The sequence below is a fragment of the Ambystoma mexicanum genome, chromosome 7p (assembly GCF_040938575.1).
Source record: "Ambystoma mexicanum isolate Mex_15411 chromosome 7p, UKY_AmexF1_1, whole genome shotgun sequence".
NCBI lineage: Eukaryota > Metazoa > Chordata > Amphibia > Caudata > Ambystomatidae > Ambystoma > Ambystoma mexicanum.
The window spans coordinates 767,584,942-767,600,601 of record NC_090939.1 but is presented as its reverse complement, the minus strand read 5'-3'; positions in this window follow the sequence as shown (position 1 = coordinate 767,600,601).

The following is a 15,660-nucleotide window of genomic DNA, read 5'->3' as shown; positions in this document are numbered from 1 at the left end:
CAAAACCCATATTATGACATGTATGAAACCAATGAGAAAATACCACAAGTGAAAGTTAAAAAAACATGTATTAAAGATGAAAAATAAGTAAACAAATCAAACATACAACAATGGGGATAACAAAATAAATGGTCCAAAATAAAAAAAAAAGTAATCCAAAAACAAATGTTGTCCAAAGCAATGTCATGTGGAAGGAAAATAATGAAAAACCATTTCCTCATGGTGAACACAATAATCAATAAAAAAAATGTTTCTTCAAAAAGCAAACTATATACACGAATATTGCAGGGTCCATGAGCCCAACACCATAAATGAAACCTACTACTACCTAATGAAAAAAATATCTACAAAAAAGTGGCCATTGTCCGAGCGGTCCAAAAAAATAAAAATGAATAAAGGAAACCTAACACTAACTAACTAAATAACTATATACAAAGGCAGCGGGCAAGTCCTGCGGCTCACTCGGTGATGTTGCTGGCCAGGGCATCATCGAACTCCATGTCGATGTCCTGGAGGCCGGACTCTGTCCTGGCCCCGAGGTCTCGCAGGGATAACCCCATGTTCAGCTCAAACTCCCTGCAAGCTTCCTCGAGGCACTCAGCCCGCCTCAACGCCTGACGCATGGAGAACTCCGCCCTGACCATGGTGAGCCGCTCCTCTTCCGCCCGCTGCCGCTCCGCACCTATCCGCTGGACCAACTGCTCCCACACGGAAGACACCACCATCCCAGGGTTGCCCTGCCCTCCGGCCGATGCCTGCCCCTCTGATCTTGATGGCCCCGAGCCATGATGCCTCCCACGTCGAGCCTGCTGCTGCCTCCGACGCCACTGCCTCTGCCAGCACGACGGCATCCAGGCTGATGGAAACCACCGACGCCGTCGTGCACGTGCCCTGCCCGATGATGCTGTCACATCTTCCATCTGCTGGGGTCCAGTTGCTGTGTTGTCCACCCCTGCTGGACCTCCGACTCCCAACTGTGGCAGGGATGGGATCCCCACCGAGCTGGCTGCATTGGTCGGGGCAGGTCCACAGGGGGCCCTGGTGTCATCTGGGCCGGAAGACGGCAAGGAGAACGACTGGTGTATAGCCTGCACAGAGGAGGAGAGGGCCGCCAGATTGGCCAACACATGCAGCAAACCCCCGAACATGGCCGATCCCAATTGGGCCACGTCGGCACGGTGCACTTCGTGATGACGTGCGTGCTCCTCCCGGGAAGCATGCACGGCATCACGAATCACAGCCGTGCGCATCGCGACCCCAATCAGGACCTTCTCCACACGGCCAGGGGTTCCCATGTCCGCAGGTGGAGGGGAGTCAGGTGACGTGGACATCCCCTCTACCTGCGGACGGGCCTGGGACGGGGCATCCCTGCTGGTGCATGGTGGTGCACTCACAGGGTCAGGGACAGCGACATGCACAGGCCCCTCCACGGTGACCTGTGCTGCCTCCTGCCCCTGGCCCTGGACTGCACCACTTGCACCAGCAGGGATGCCCCCACCAGGCCCCATGTGTGCCCCAGTGGCGGCCTCCTCCTCCTCTGTGCAAACCACCAACCTGGATGGCTCCTCACCGTCTCCCACCGTAGCAGGCCCCTGTGGGGGCTCACCCACCCCTTCCGCTGCAGCCGTGGGGGCATCCCCGCCGCCTTGCTCCACAGCGCCGTCTCCGCCCTCTTCTTCACTAGCCGCTGCGTAGAGGGAGACAAAGAACACAAGCATCAGGGTACTGTACAATGGTCCCCTAGACAGGAAGCAATAGCAGATGAGCACCACTGTCAAAGTACTCTTCCATCATGTCCCTCCACAACACATGGGTCAGTCCAGGCAAAACACACACAGTAACAGGCATGGTGCATGCCATGAACATTTCCATGCATGTCCAATGGACTCTTGAAACATTCAATGATATGTAACTCACATGCATCATGGCTCATGCCTATCACATGCACACATTTCACCTCAGTCACATCCATCTGGCCCCAAACACATCAAACACAGCGGATACAAGGGTAATTTGGCTGCTTCACTGAATCTGTGCATTGTCACACACATGTGTCATGCATCCATGGCATGCACAAGTCACAGACACGCAGGTCAGGCACACAGACATGGCTACCATATATGTACCTGGCATCAGCACCCATCCCTCACCCCCACCCATGTCCAGGTACAGAGACTGGCATGCTCTCATGTTCAAAATCTGCATAGGGCTCCCCATGCAGCATTTGAACACATGCAACAACCATATGGGTCACACATCACTGGTCGCACATGCATTACTATGATGTCCCTGCACACATACATGCATACATGGCCTATGGCACACATACAGGCAAGTATCATAGAACCAGCACACCGCAACATGCCCTGTCTCACACAGTAATGCTTGGACACTTACCGCTCAACTCCAGACGGGCCTCCCTCTCAAGGATCTGGGCGTGGAGCGCTGGGCGTACGCGTTCCAGGACCCTCATCTGGATGGAACTCATGCGGCCCCGGCCCCCCTCCACGAGGCGCCGGGCCTTCACAAGGGTCCTGGACCTCAAGTCCTCCCAGCGCTTCTTGATCTTCAGGACGTTGCGGGTTGCCACCCCCTCTGCGTTGATGGCACCCACACAGTCGGCCCAGATCCTCTCCCGTCCTTCCTTGCTGGCGCGGGACGATCCAAAGAGGGCATCATACTGCCCCAGGACATGCTCCACCAGGACACCAACTTCGGTGGCAGTGAAGCTGGTGCCCCTCTGCCCCTCTGGCCTGGGGTTGCCACTGGTGCCAGATGTGGAAGTGCCCGACATGGCAACCCCAGAGGCAGGTGTGGGTGGGCAACTGGGTCCTGGGGCTGGGCTGTGGAGCGATGTAATCCCAGTCGGGAGTCTTCAGTTCCAGCAGGGGTGGACACAGCAACTGGACCCCTGCAGATGGCTGATGTGCAGGCACCAAATGGCAGGGCACGGTGGCAGCAGGCAGGCAGGCAAGCAGCAGCAGATGGCACGTGGGAGGCTGCTCGGGGCACTGGGGGGCAGTAACTCGGCCTTCTGGGCAGGAGCGTGGTCTTCCGTGTGTTTTCGCGTGGCCAGCTTGATACGGAGTGATTTGGCACATGAAAATCCTGCACGTCAGCGTGAAATCCGAGGAAAGGCCCTTAGCGCGTAAGCGCGTCAGCACGCATACGGGATTCTATTGGACCAGAGTCCCTCAGCGCGTAAGCGCGTCTGTGACGTGACCCGCACGGGTGTTCCCCACTCAGCACGTGATGACGGAGCACACGTGGAAATACTGCACGTCAGCGTGTAATTGGACAAAAGTGCGTGTACACGCGATTGGCCTATGTACGTGTATTTCATGGGTGCGCGGGCACTTACACACGCAAGTACATCAGCGCACCTGTATCCCGTGGTGCGTGGGAATTTCCACACGCTATTGGACTGGGAACTGGATTCCAGGGGTGCGCGGGTCACACGCTCGCCTAGAACACGCGCAAAGCATAAATTTGCGCACTTTAACAATAACAAGCTCAGACGCCAGGATGAACATACCGTTCCTAGCAGCAGTGGCAGTGGGCTACCAAAGGAGGAGGAGGAAGATAGTCAGGGCCAGAATATTCACACCCAGAACCAGCCTTTTCGGGATGCCTGATGACCAGGTGTATGGGAGGTACAGGTTTCCACCACACATAATACTGGACCTGGTGAGTGAGTGGGAGGATGACCTCACATCACCCACCCTGTGCTCCCAAGCACTCAGCCCCTTGGAGAAGGTCCTCAATGTACTGCACTTCTTAGCCACTGGATCATTTCAGCGGACAAGTGCCATAGTGGGTGGGGTGTCACAGGCCACCCAGTCACGCTGCCTACACCAGGTCTTGAACATCATCACTGCACGCCCATCAGTCCGCAGGCACATATACCTGCCCAGAACACCTGCAGAAAGGCATGCTTCCGCCCTGGATTTTTACGGTGTGGCACGATTCCCCAAAGTGCTAGGTGCCATCGACTGCACCCATGTGGCTCTCCGTTCCCCCAGGGGATCTGAGCACATCTATAGGAACCGCAAGCACTGGCATTCCATCAACGTGCAGGTAGCATGTAATGCCAAGGGAATCATCACCTCAGTATATGCCAACTATCCCGGGTCCACCTACGACAGCTTCATTTACCGAATGTCCACCCTAAGCCGAGACCTAGAAGCTGGGCGGCATGGCGATACATGGCTGCTTGGTGAGTATGTATGCCACTGCACATGCATGCATGTTGGATACTGAGCAAGGTCACAACCCCACCAATGATACCAATCACCATCTCCACAGGGGACAGTGCCTACCCTCTCAGCCCCCACATGATGACGCCAATTCGGAACCCCACCACGCCACCCAAGGTAAGATATAACACAGTCCACATTACGACCCGGGGCATAGTGGAGCGCACATTCGGAGTGCTAAAGTCACGCTTTTGCTCCCTTGACCGTTCTGGCGGCCAGCTGTTATACGCTCCCCCAGTAGTGTGCAGGATCATAGTGGCAGCATGTGTCCTGCACAACGTTGCAACACGCCGGGGCCTGGCCGTGGACATGGTGGTGGCCCCACATCCCCAACCACATGCACAGCCGCTGCGCATGGGAGGGGAAAGGGCACGGGGGGAGGCAGCCCGTACACAGCTAGTGGCTAATTACTTCACATAGAAATCACACCCCTGTGGAGTGCACACTGCCCTGGCACATTCCATCTGACAATCAATGATGACTCAACCTGACACTGATCCAGAATGTCTGGAGAATGAACCGTGAATACCATATCAGCCTGAGATTGTTCACCTGGAAGTGTCACAATGTGTGCATCCCTACCCACACAGACACCACCAATGCAGTTTTGTGGAGTTACACATTCAAGCAGCTAAAAAGAATACCCACTTGCAAAATGCAACAAGAGGACAGTGCCATGTCAGCCAACCCAACCCCAGCACCACCACACGACACACCGTGCCATGTCATGCTATTTGCAGGTAAACAAAGTAATCCCCACAACATGACACTAGTGTCACTATGGACAGTGTCCCTATTAGAAACCTGCAACACCTGAAATGCTCACAGCAATGCCGGACCAACAACATACTTGAGCACGTACTACCATTAACATGACATCACAAATGTTACATATTAGTAGTCACACCACCTGGAAATGCCTGCACTCCCACCACTACCAACTGTGCAGTGTTGGCGCCATGTAGAGTTGTAGGTGCACTGCTGCCAACATGGACCCCATCTCCAGACTTGAGGTCCTTGTGTAGACATGAGGAAGGGACCTGCAAATTGGGAGGTAGACACAGAAGATGAGTTACACATCAATGCAACATGCAGTGTACAACACAACAGCAATATGCACTAGGAATGTATACACAGTATTGACTACAGACTGCCCACACAGCTCATGGGAGTCCAACGTCACTGTGTAATTCACTGTCACTTGGGCACACCCTTTGCAAGCCCATGGAAACGGGAAGCAGGAGGGGTGTGTGTGACTCAAACCCAAGCATCTGAACCAAATACATTACAAGCCTGCATGGGCCCAGCCACAATGCAGCGTATGCCCACAGGAACCACGGAAGCCAACAAATCGTCCCAAAAAAATAGGGAATAAAATAAATAAAAATAAAAATAAAAATAAGAAACAATCAAAAATGGCAATTGATGGGCCCGGGGGGGTTGGGGAGGCCACCCAGGAGGTCTGAGGACAGGATGCACACCAGAACCCACCTGCGTGGATCCTGGGAAAATAAAACACCTCCATGGACTCATGGCCCACACGGCTACCCTATTGTGGGAGTATCACTGCTGTCGCTATTATCACCCTGTGCAGCTGCATCCGGAGGTGGTTGCACTATGGGAGGCAGCCCACGCAAGGCCCTAGTCTGCTCCTCCATGGCTGCAAGCATGCGGGTGTGGTAGGTCTGGTTCTGGAGGATGAGTGTGCGGAGGTCCCCATGCAACAACTCACGGGATGCCCGGACCTCCGCCCTCGTTGCCTGCATCTCAGCTGAGAGCGTACGGGTGAGACGCTCCAGCTGCTGTTCTGTCCTTTGGTGTGTTGAAGCCTCAAGCTCAACAAGAGTCGTCCTGAGGTGAAGGAGCTCCTGCCTCAGGGCTTCCCTGTGGCCCTGGGACTCAATGGAGATGGCCTCCTGCAGAGTCGCCAGTGCCGCCCGCCTGTCCCTGTTGGACCCCAACATGTCCTCCCTGTGTGACTGGCAGATGGAGTCGGTTGCCTGCTCTAGTCGCTCCATCAGCCTTTCTGGGGGGACAATGGAAGTGGCCACCCTATCCATGGCCTGAGCCATCATCTCGGATGATGCAGCCTGTTGGGTTGCCATACCGTAAATGGATTGCTCCCATGCGGTATTCCCAGGTGGCGTACGGCCACCACGTCGGCGGGCACCACACCTGTCTGGGGCAAGGCGAACTGCGCCTTGCTGTGCCGGCACTGCCTGAGGCTGCAGGACTGCATTCCCCCTCTGATCTGCTGGCCCAGGAACAGGATCAGATGTCGCGGAGTGTGACCCTGCATCCGTAACCACCAAAGGCGTAGCTGCCAACACTGACATCCCCATGGAGGGTGAGACAGAACAGAATCCCTCCCTGGAACACTCACCTGCGACGGCACGTAGGTCTCATCCGAATCAACACCTGAGTACAGCTCGGGGGAGGTGCAGCCAGAGACACCCCTTGAGAGCACGACCTGCAGCAGTTGTGGGTTCTCCCCCACCACCACACCACGTCCCTCACTGGTGGTTGGTCGGCCCTCGGACCCCTCCTGGGTCTGCACCATCTCCACAACCCCAGCAGTATCAGGTGCGTCTTCCCCTGCAAAGACATGAAAACAAAGAAATGGAAACAGGCATTAGCACCATGGCACACAATGAGGGCTGAGAAGCAAGAGAACCAGTACTTGATTGACACATGTCCCACATGACTAAAACCCTCCCATGCATGCACCCTCACTGCGTATGAAGTGCAGGCAAATGGCACACACTGATGACACCAAGATGGAAGATGAACACATTTTCTGCATGCTGCCTGGCAGTGGCATCACACATTGGCCTGTGATTGCCAGGTGAAACACACATGCCATCACACAGATGGCATGTACCATTGCTATTGAGTGAAGATGGAGAGGAGGGCAGCACCTATTCATTCAGTCCAATTCCCGCATGTAATTGCTTTTCTAATTCTAACAGGTCAGATTTTTCACCTGGAGCTGCCAGTCTGAAATGGTCCAATTGCACAGGGACATGTGTGTACAAATGATATCCAGGTAACAAAGTCACTCCACTTTACCATAGCCATGTCAGACATGTGACTAGTGGACAGCGACATGGCTAGTAAAAGTGGGGGAATGCAAACAATCTGACTGAATGAACAGTGAAAAATAAGCAACTATGTTGTGGCAAGGTGACACTTCAAGGGCAACTGGCGTGCTGTTGGGCTAGATGTCTACTGTTGGCAGAAGGGATACTGCTATGGCCAAATGCAGCTGCGCAGGAAGTATTGCATGAAGCACATGGCTGACCCATACGACTCAGGCGCACACACTCTCACCTGGCACACAAACAGAAGCCCTCACACACACACCATGCACATGGATGACACACACATGCATGTGCACTCACCGGACAATGCCTCGTAATCAGCCAGATCTCCCACGCCTTGGATCTGTTCCTCCGTGACGTAGGTCCCAGCGACTGACTCATGTGGAGTGAGTTCCAAGTCTACTACTGGAGACCCACCTCCAGTCACTAGAGTTGCGGCATGACTTGAGGCCAGCTTACTCTTTGCCCTGCGCTTTAGGTCATTCCAGCGCTTATAGCAATCATTGGCTGTGCGCCTCACGATTCCAAGGGCACTTACGATGTCCGCAACGGTCTGCCATTGTGCCTGGCGTTGTGCAGGTGTGGTCTTGGATCCTGCAACAATGACCACCTCGTTGTCATGTCCGGACACATACTCGACAAGTGCATTCAGTTCGTCATCCGTGAAGCTGGGCTTCCTGGACGGGCCGGACTGTGTAGCCGTGTCTGGGGCATCAGCCTGTGCCGGACGAGCACTCTTCCTCTTCCGCTTGGAAGGTGGTGGTGATCCTGAGTGTCCTGCGCCGCTCTGGACACTAGGGGCAGGAGCCCTGTTGGACTCTGTATCAGGAGTGTGGGATTGCACACTCAGCATGGGAGTTGGTGCAGGCATTGGCTCTAGTGTGATGGTGTCAGGGGGAATGTCAGCAGCATGGACTAGGACCGACACTGTCCTGGCTGGGTGTGTGAGGGCTGGGGTGGATGGAGCCGCAGCTGCCCCTGCAGCCTCTCCGCCCTGCCTCCTTGGTGCAGCAGATGACCTTGCTGCCCCAGATCCACGTGGCATGATGGCATCAACGTGCACCAGCGCACGTGTCGTAGCCCTGCTGACCTGGAAGTCAGCCATGGAGTCAGCCAGGTCTGGTGCCACAATGGGCTGGTCCAACAAGGGCTGAGCATGGATGGTGTCAGCCACATCAGCCTCAACGGGAGGGGGGGGGGTTATGGGTGCCCGTGACTGGTCCTCCACACATGGGGGGACAGGCTCACCCTGCAAGTTACGACCACGTCCCCTACCGGATCCACCACGGCCACCACTTGTGGCTCTTCCACCTTTGCCACCCTTACGGAATCCTCGCCTCCCAGCCATGGCACTGATGTTAATGTGCGTATGGGAGTGGATGTAGACTATTGTCCTGGGCAATTGGGGGTCAAAGGGGTTGGGTACCAGTTGGTAATTGCACCCTAGTGCTCTAGCAAGGCTGAATGTAACCCCCGGGGAAAGATGACGGGTCACGCAACGCACAGGAGGCCCAAAAAAGGGAGATGACGTGCACGCAACCCCTCCTAGACCACGTGTGCAGAAAGAAAAACCTGCACTACGCTGTGGCACCCAGTAACACAAGAATGAACGTATGCGTGTCACACGCAGCCTAGAATGACCTCTGAAGGGGTAGGCTACACACGGGGCAAGCACAGATGTTAGATACGTGCGTGACTCACCGTCTGCCAGGTAAAAGAGCGTGAAAAATGAGCGCGTTTGGTTGGCAACACCCCCGCCAAAAGAAGATATGTACGCTGTCTGAGGAGACAGGACAACAGTAGAAGGGAACACTGTTTGAGGGAACAGGCCCAGGTAAACCAGTACAAGAGAAAAAATAGAAAAAGCTGTCAGAGGTAACAGGGAGTACGAACTTGAAACGCCGTGAAGTAAATCGCGTGTGAAACGACAAGAAGTACAGAATTCACCCACTCGCTCTCCACGAAAAGCAGTACAAGGAATTGGTGTTCTACACGTACCTTATATGCAGGCCCACACGTACAGCGTCACTTACGCGGCGTGTACGTGCTAGGGCCATTCCCACCAATTACACGCTTTGTCACTTCTGCGTGTAGGTCCATTTGCACCAATTACACGCTTTGTCACTTCTGCGTGTATGTCCATTTGCACCAATTACACACTTTGACACTTCTGCGTGTAGGTCCATTTGCACCAATTACACGCTTTGACACTTCTGCGTGTAGGGCTATTTCCACCAATAACACGCTTTGACACTCGGACGTGTCACGCAACTTTTTCCTACGCGTGCACGTGACTTCATAGACGCGCATACGCGGTTACGCGCTAAGGGCCTTTCATCGATTTACACGCAGACGTGTGGGATTTTCATGTGCAAAATCACTCACTACCACGCGTTCACACACGAAAGACCACGCTCCTGCCCAGGAGGCCAAATTACTTCCCCCCAGAGCCCTGAGCACGCTCCCACCTGCCATCTGCTGCTGCCTGACTGCCTGCTGCCCACGTGCCCAGCCATTTGCTGCCTGCACATCAGCCAGGGGTGCTGTTGCTGTGACCACCCCTGCTGGAACCAAAGGCTCCCGACTGCTTTTCCGTCGCCCCACAGCCCAGCCCCAGGACCCAGTTGCCCACCCACTCCTGCCTCTGGGGTTGCCATGTCGGGCACTACAACATCTGGCACCAGTGGCAACCCCCGGCCAAGGAGGCAGAGGGGCACCAGCTTCAGTGCCAGGGAAGTTGGTGTCCTGGTGGAGGGTGCCCCTGCACTGCTGGGGGGTGGGGGTGGTGGGAGACATGAGTGGGGGCCTGGTGGAGGGTGCCCCTGGTGGCTGGGGGGTGGGGGTGGTGGGAGACATGAGTGGGGGCCTGGTGGAGGGTGCCCCTGGTGGCTGGGGTGTGGGGGTGGTGGGAGACATGAGTGGGGGCCTGGTGGAGGGTGCCCCTGCACTGCTGGGGGGTGGGGGTGGTGGGAGACATGGATGGGGGCCTGGTGGAGGGTGCCCCTGGTGGCGGGGGGGTGGGGGTGGTGGGAGACATGGATGGGGGCCTGGTGGAGGGGGCCCCTGGTGGCGGAGGGGTGGGGGTGATAGGGAACATGAGTGGGGGCCTGGTGGAGGCTGCCCCTGCACTGCTGGGGGGTGGGGGTGGTGGGAGACATGAGTGGGGGCCTGGTGGAGGTTGCCCCTGGTGGCTGGGGGGTGGTGGGAGACATGGGTGGGGGCCTGGTGGAGGGTGCCCCTGGATGCTGGGGGGTGGGGGTGGTGGGAGACATGAGTGGGGGCCTGGTGGAGGGTGCCCCTGGTGGCTGGGGGGTGGGGGTGGTGGGAGACATGGGTGGGAGCCTGGTGGAGGGTGCCCCTGGATGCTGGGGGGTGGGGGTGGTGGGAGACATGGGTGGGGGCCTGGTGGAGGGTGCCCCTGGATGCTGGGGGGTGGGGGTGGTGGGAGACATGAGTGGGGCCTGGTGGAGGGTGCCCCTGGTGGCTGGGGGTTGGGGGTGGTGGGAGACATGGATGGGGGCCTGGTGGAGGGTGCCCCTGGTGGCGGGGGGGGTGGGGGTGATAGGGGACATGAGTGGGGTCCTGGTGGAGGCTGCCCCTGCACTGCTGGGGGGTGGGGGTGGTGGGAGACATGAGTGGGGGCCTGGTGGAGGGTGCCCCTGGTGGCTGGGGAGTGGGGGTGGTGTGAGACATGAGTGGGGGCCTGGTGGAGGGTGCCCCTGGTGGCTGGGGGGTGGGGGTGGTGGGAGACATGAGTGGGGGCCTGGTGGAGGGTGCCCCTGCACTGCTGGGGGGTGGGGGTGGTGGGAGACATGGATGGGGGCCTGGTGGAGGTTGCCCCTGGTGGCGGGGGGGTGGGGGTGGTGGGAGACATGGATGGGGGCCTGGTGGAGGGTGCCCCTGTTGGCGGGGGTGTGGGGGTGATAGGGGACATGAGTGGGGGCCTGGTGGAGGCTGCCCCTGCACTGCTGGGGGGTGGGGGTGGTGGGAGACATGAGTGGGGGCCTGGTGGAGGGTGCCCCTGGTGGCTGGGGGGTGGTGGGAGACATGGGTGGGGGCCTGGTGGAGGGTGCCCCTGGATGCTGGGGGGTGGGGGTGGTGGGAGACATGAGTGGGGGCCTGGTGGAGGGTGCCCCAGGTGGCTGGGGGGTGGGGGTGGTGGGAGACATGGGTGGGAGCCTGGTGGAGGGTGCCCCTGGATGCTGGGGGGTGGGGGTGGTGGGAGACATGGGTGGGGGCCTGGTGGAGGGTGCCCCTGGATGCTGCGGGGTGGGGGTGGTGGGAGACATGAGTGGGGGCCTGGTGGAGGGTGCCCCTGGTGGCTGGGGGTTGGGGGTGGTGGGAGACATGGATGGGGGCCTGGTGGAGGGTGCCCCTGGTGGCGGGGGGGTGAGGGTGATAGGGGACATGAGTGGGGTCCTGGTGGAGGCTGCCCCTGCACTGCTGGGGGGTGGGGGTGGTGGGAGACATGAGTGGGGGCCTGGTGGAGGGTGCCCCTGGTGGCTGGGGGGTGGGGGTGGTGGGAGACATGAGTGGGGGCCTGGTGGAGGGTGCCCCTGGTGGCTGGGGGGTGAGGGTGGTGGGAGACATGAGTGGGGGCCTGGTGGAGGGTGCCCCTGCACTGCTGGGGGGTGGGGGTGGTGGGAGACATGGATGGGGGCCTGGTGGAGGGTGCCCCTGGTGGCGGGGGGTGGGGGTGGTCGGAGACATGGATGGGGGCCTGGTGGAGGGTGCCCCTGGTGGCGGGGGGGTGGGGGTGATAGGGGACATGAGTGGGGGCCTGGTGGAGGCTGCCCCTGCACTGCTGGGGGGTGGGGGTGGTGGGAGACATGAGTGGGGGCCTGGTGGAGGGTGCCCCTGGTGGCTGGGGGGTGGTGGGAGACATGGGTGGGGGCCTGGTGGAGGGTGCCCCTGGATGCTGGGGGGTGGGGGTGGTGGGAGACATGAGTGGGGGCCTGGTGGAGGGTGCCCCTGGTGGCTGGGGGGTGGGGGTGGTGGGAGACATGGGTGGGAGCCTGGTGGAGGGTGCCCCTGGATGCTGGGGGGTGGGGGTGGTGGGAGACATGGGTGGGGGCCTGGTGGAGGTGCCCCTGGATGCTGGGGGGTGGGGGTGGTGGGAGACATGAGTGGGGCCCTGGTGGAGGGTGCCCCTGGTGGCTGGGGGTTGGGGGTGGTGGGAGACATGGATGGGGGCCTGGTGGAGGGTGCCCCTGGTGGCGGGGGGTGGGGGTGATAGGGGACATGAGTGGGGTCCTGGTGGAGGCTGCCCCTGCACTGCTGGGGGTGGGGGTGGTGGGAGACATGAGTGGGGGCCTGGTGGAGGGTGCCCCTGGTGGCTGGGGGGTGGGGGTGGTGGGAGACATGGGTGGGGGCCTGGTGGAGGGTGCCCCTGGATGCTGGGGGGTGGGGGTGGTGGGAGACATGAGTGGGGGCCTGGTGGAGGGTGCCCCTGGTGGCTGAGGGGTGTTTGGGTGGTGGGAGACATGGGTGGGGGCCTGGTGGAGGGTGCCCCTGGATGCTGGGGGGTGGTGGTCGGAGACATGAGTGGGGGCCTGGTGGAGGGTGCCCCTGGTGGCTGGGGGGTGGGGGTGATAGGGGACATGAGTGGGGGCCTGGTGGAGGGTGCCCCTGCACTGCTGGGGGGTGGGGGTGATAGGGGACATGGGTGGGGGCCTGGTGGAGGGTGCCCCTGCACTGCTGGGGGGTGGGGGTGGTGGGAGACATGAATGGGGGCCTGGTGGAGGGTGCCCCTGGTGGCTGGGGGGTGGGGGTGGTGGGAGACATGGGTGGGGGCCTGGTGGAGGGTGCCCCTGGATGCTGGGGGGTGGTGGTGGTGGGAGACATGAGTGGGGGCCTGGTGGAGGGTGCCCCTGGTGGCTGGGGGGTGGGGGTGATAGGGGACATGAGTGGGGGCCTGGTGGAGGGTGCCCCTTCACTGCTGGGGGGTGGGGGTGATAGGGGACATGGGTGGGGGCCTGGTGGAGGGTGCCCCTGCACTGCTGGGGGGTGGGGGTGGTGGGAGACATGGATGGGGGCCTGGTGGAGGGTGCCCCTGGTGGCTGGGGGGTGGGGGTGATAGGGGACATGAGTGGGGGCCTGGTGGAGGGTGCCCCTGCACTGCTGGGGGGTGGGGGTGATAGGGGACATGGGTGGGGGCCTGGTGGAGGGTGCCCCTGCACTGCTGGGGGGTGGGGGTGGTGGGAGACATGGATGGGGGCCTGGTGGAGGGTGCCCCTGGTGGCTGGGGGGTGGGGGTGGTGGGAGACATGAGTGGGGGCCTGGTGGAGGGTGCCCCTGGTGGCTGGGGGGTGGGGGTGGTGGGAGACATGAGTGGGGCCTGGTGGAGGGTGCCCCTGGTGGCTGGGGGGTGGGGGTGTTGGGAGACATGAGTGGGGGCCTGGTGGAGGGTGCCCCTGGTGGCTGGGGGGTGGGGGTGGTGGGAGACATGAGTGGGGGCCTGGTGGAGGGTGCCCCTGGTGGCTGGGGGGTGGGGGTGGTGGGAGACATGAGTGGGGGCCTGGTGGAGGGTGCCCCTGGTGGCTGGGGGGTGGGGGTGGTGGGAGACATGGGTGGGAGCCTGGTGGAGGGTGCCCCTGGATACTGGGGGGTGGGGGTGGTGGGAGACATGGGTGGGGGCCTGGTGGAGGGTGCCCCTGGATGCTGGGGGGTGGGGGTGGTGGGAGACATGAGTGGGGCCTGGTGGAGGGTGCCCCTGGTGGCTGGGGGTTGGGGGTGGTGGGAGACATGGATGGGGGCCTGGTGGAGGGTGCCCCTGGTGGCGGGGGGGTGGGGGTGATAGGGGACATGAGTGGGGTCCTGGTGGAGGCTGCCCCTGCACTGCTGGGGGGTGGGGGTGGTGGGAGACATGAGTGGGGGCCTGGTGGAGGGTGCCCCTGGTGGCTGGGGGGTGGGGGTGGTGTGAGACATGAGTGGGGGCCTGGTGGAGGGTGCCCCTGGTGGCTGAGGGGTGGGGGTGGTGGGAGACATGAGTGGGGGCCTGGTGGAGGGTGCCCCTGCACTGCTGGGGGGTGGGGGTGGTGGGAGACATGGATGGGGGCCTGGTGGAGGGTGCCCCTGGTGGCGGGGGGGTGGGGGTGGTGGGAGACATGGATGGGGGCCTGGTGGAGGGTGCCCCTGTTGGCGGGGGTGTGGGGGTGATAGGGGACATGAGTGGGGGCCTGGTGGAGGCTGCCCCTGCACTGCTGGGGGGTGGGGGTGGTGGGAGACATGAGTGGGGGCCTGGTGGAGGGTGCCCCTGGTGGCTGGGGGGTGGTGGGAGACATGGGTGGGGGCCTGGTGGAGGGTGCCCCTGGATGCTGGGGGGTGGGGGTGGTGGGAGACATGAGTGGGGGCCTGGTGGAGGGTGCCCCTGGTGGCTGGGGGGTGGGGGTGGTGGGAGACATGGGTGGGAGCCTGGTGGAGGGTGCCCCTGGATGCTGGGGGGTGGGGGTGGTGGGAGACATGGGTGGGGGCCTGGTGGAGGGTGCCCCTGGATGCTGCGGGGTGGGGGTGGTGGGAGACATGAGTGGGGGCCTGGTGGATGGTGCCCCTGGTGGCTGGGGGTTGGGGGTGGTGGGAGACATGGATGGGGGCCTGGTGGAGGGTGCCCCTGGTGGCGGGGGGGTGAGGGTGATAGGGGACATGAGTGGGGTCCTGGTGGAGGCTGCCCCTGCACTGCTGGGGGGTGGGGGTGGTGGGAGACATGAGTGGGGGCCTGGTGGAGGGTGCCCCTGGTGGCTGGGGGGTGGGGGTGGTGGGAGACATGAGTGGGGGCCTGGTGGAGGGTGCCCCTGGTGGCTGGGGGGTGGGGGTGGTGGGAGACATGGGTGGGGGCCTGGTGGAGGGTGCCCCTGGATGCTGGGGGGTGGGGGTGGTGGGAGACATGAGTGGGGGCCTGGTGGAGGGTGCCCCTGGTGGCTGGGGGGTGGGGGTGGTGGGAGACATGGATGGGGCCTGGTTGAGGGTGCCCCTGGTGGCGGGGGGGTGGGGGTGGTGGGAGACATGGATGGGGGCCTGGTGGAGGGTGCCCCTGGTGGCGGGGGGGTGGGGGTGATAGGGGACATGAGTGGGGGCCTGGTGGAGGCTGCCCCTGCACTGCTGGGGGGTGGGGGTGGTGGGAGACATGAGTGGGGGCCTGGTGGAGGGTGCCCCTGGTGGCTGGGGGGTGGTGGGAGACATGGGTGGGGGCCTGGTGGAGGGTGCCCCTGGATGCTGGGGGGTGGGGGTGGTGGGAGACATGAGTGGGGGCCTGGTCGAGGGTGCCCCTGGTGGCTGGGGGGTGGGGGTGGTGGGAGACATGGGTG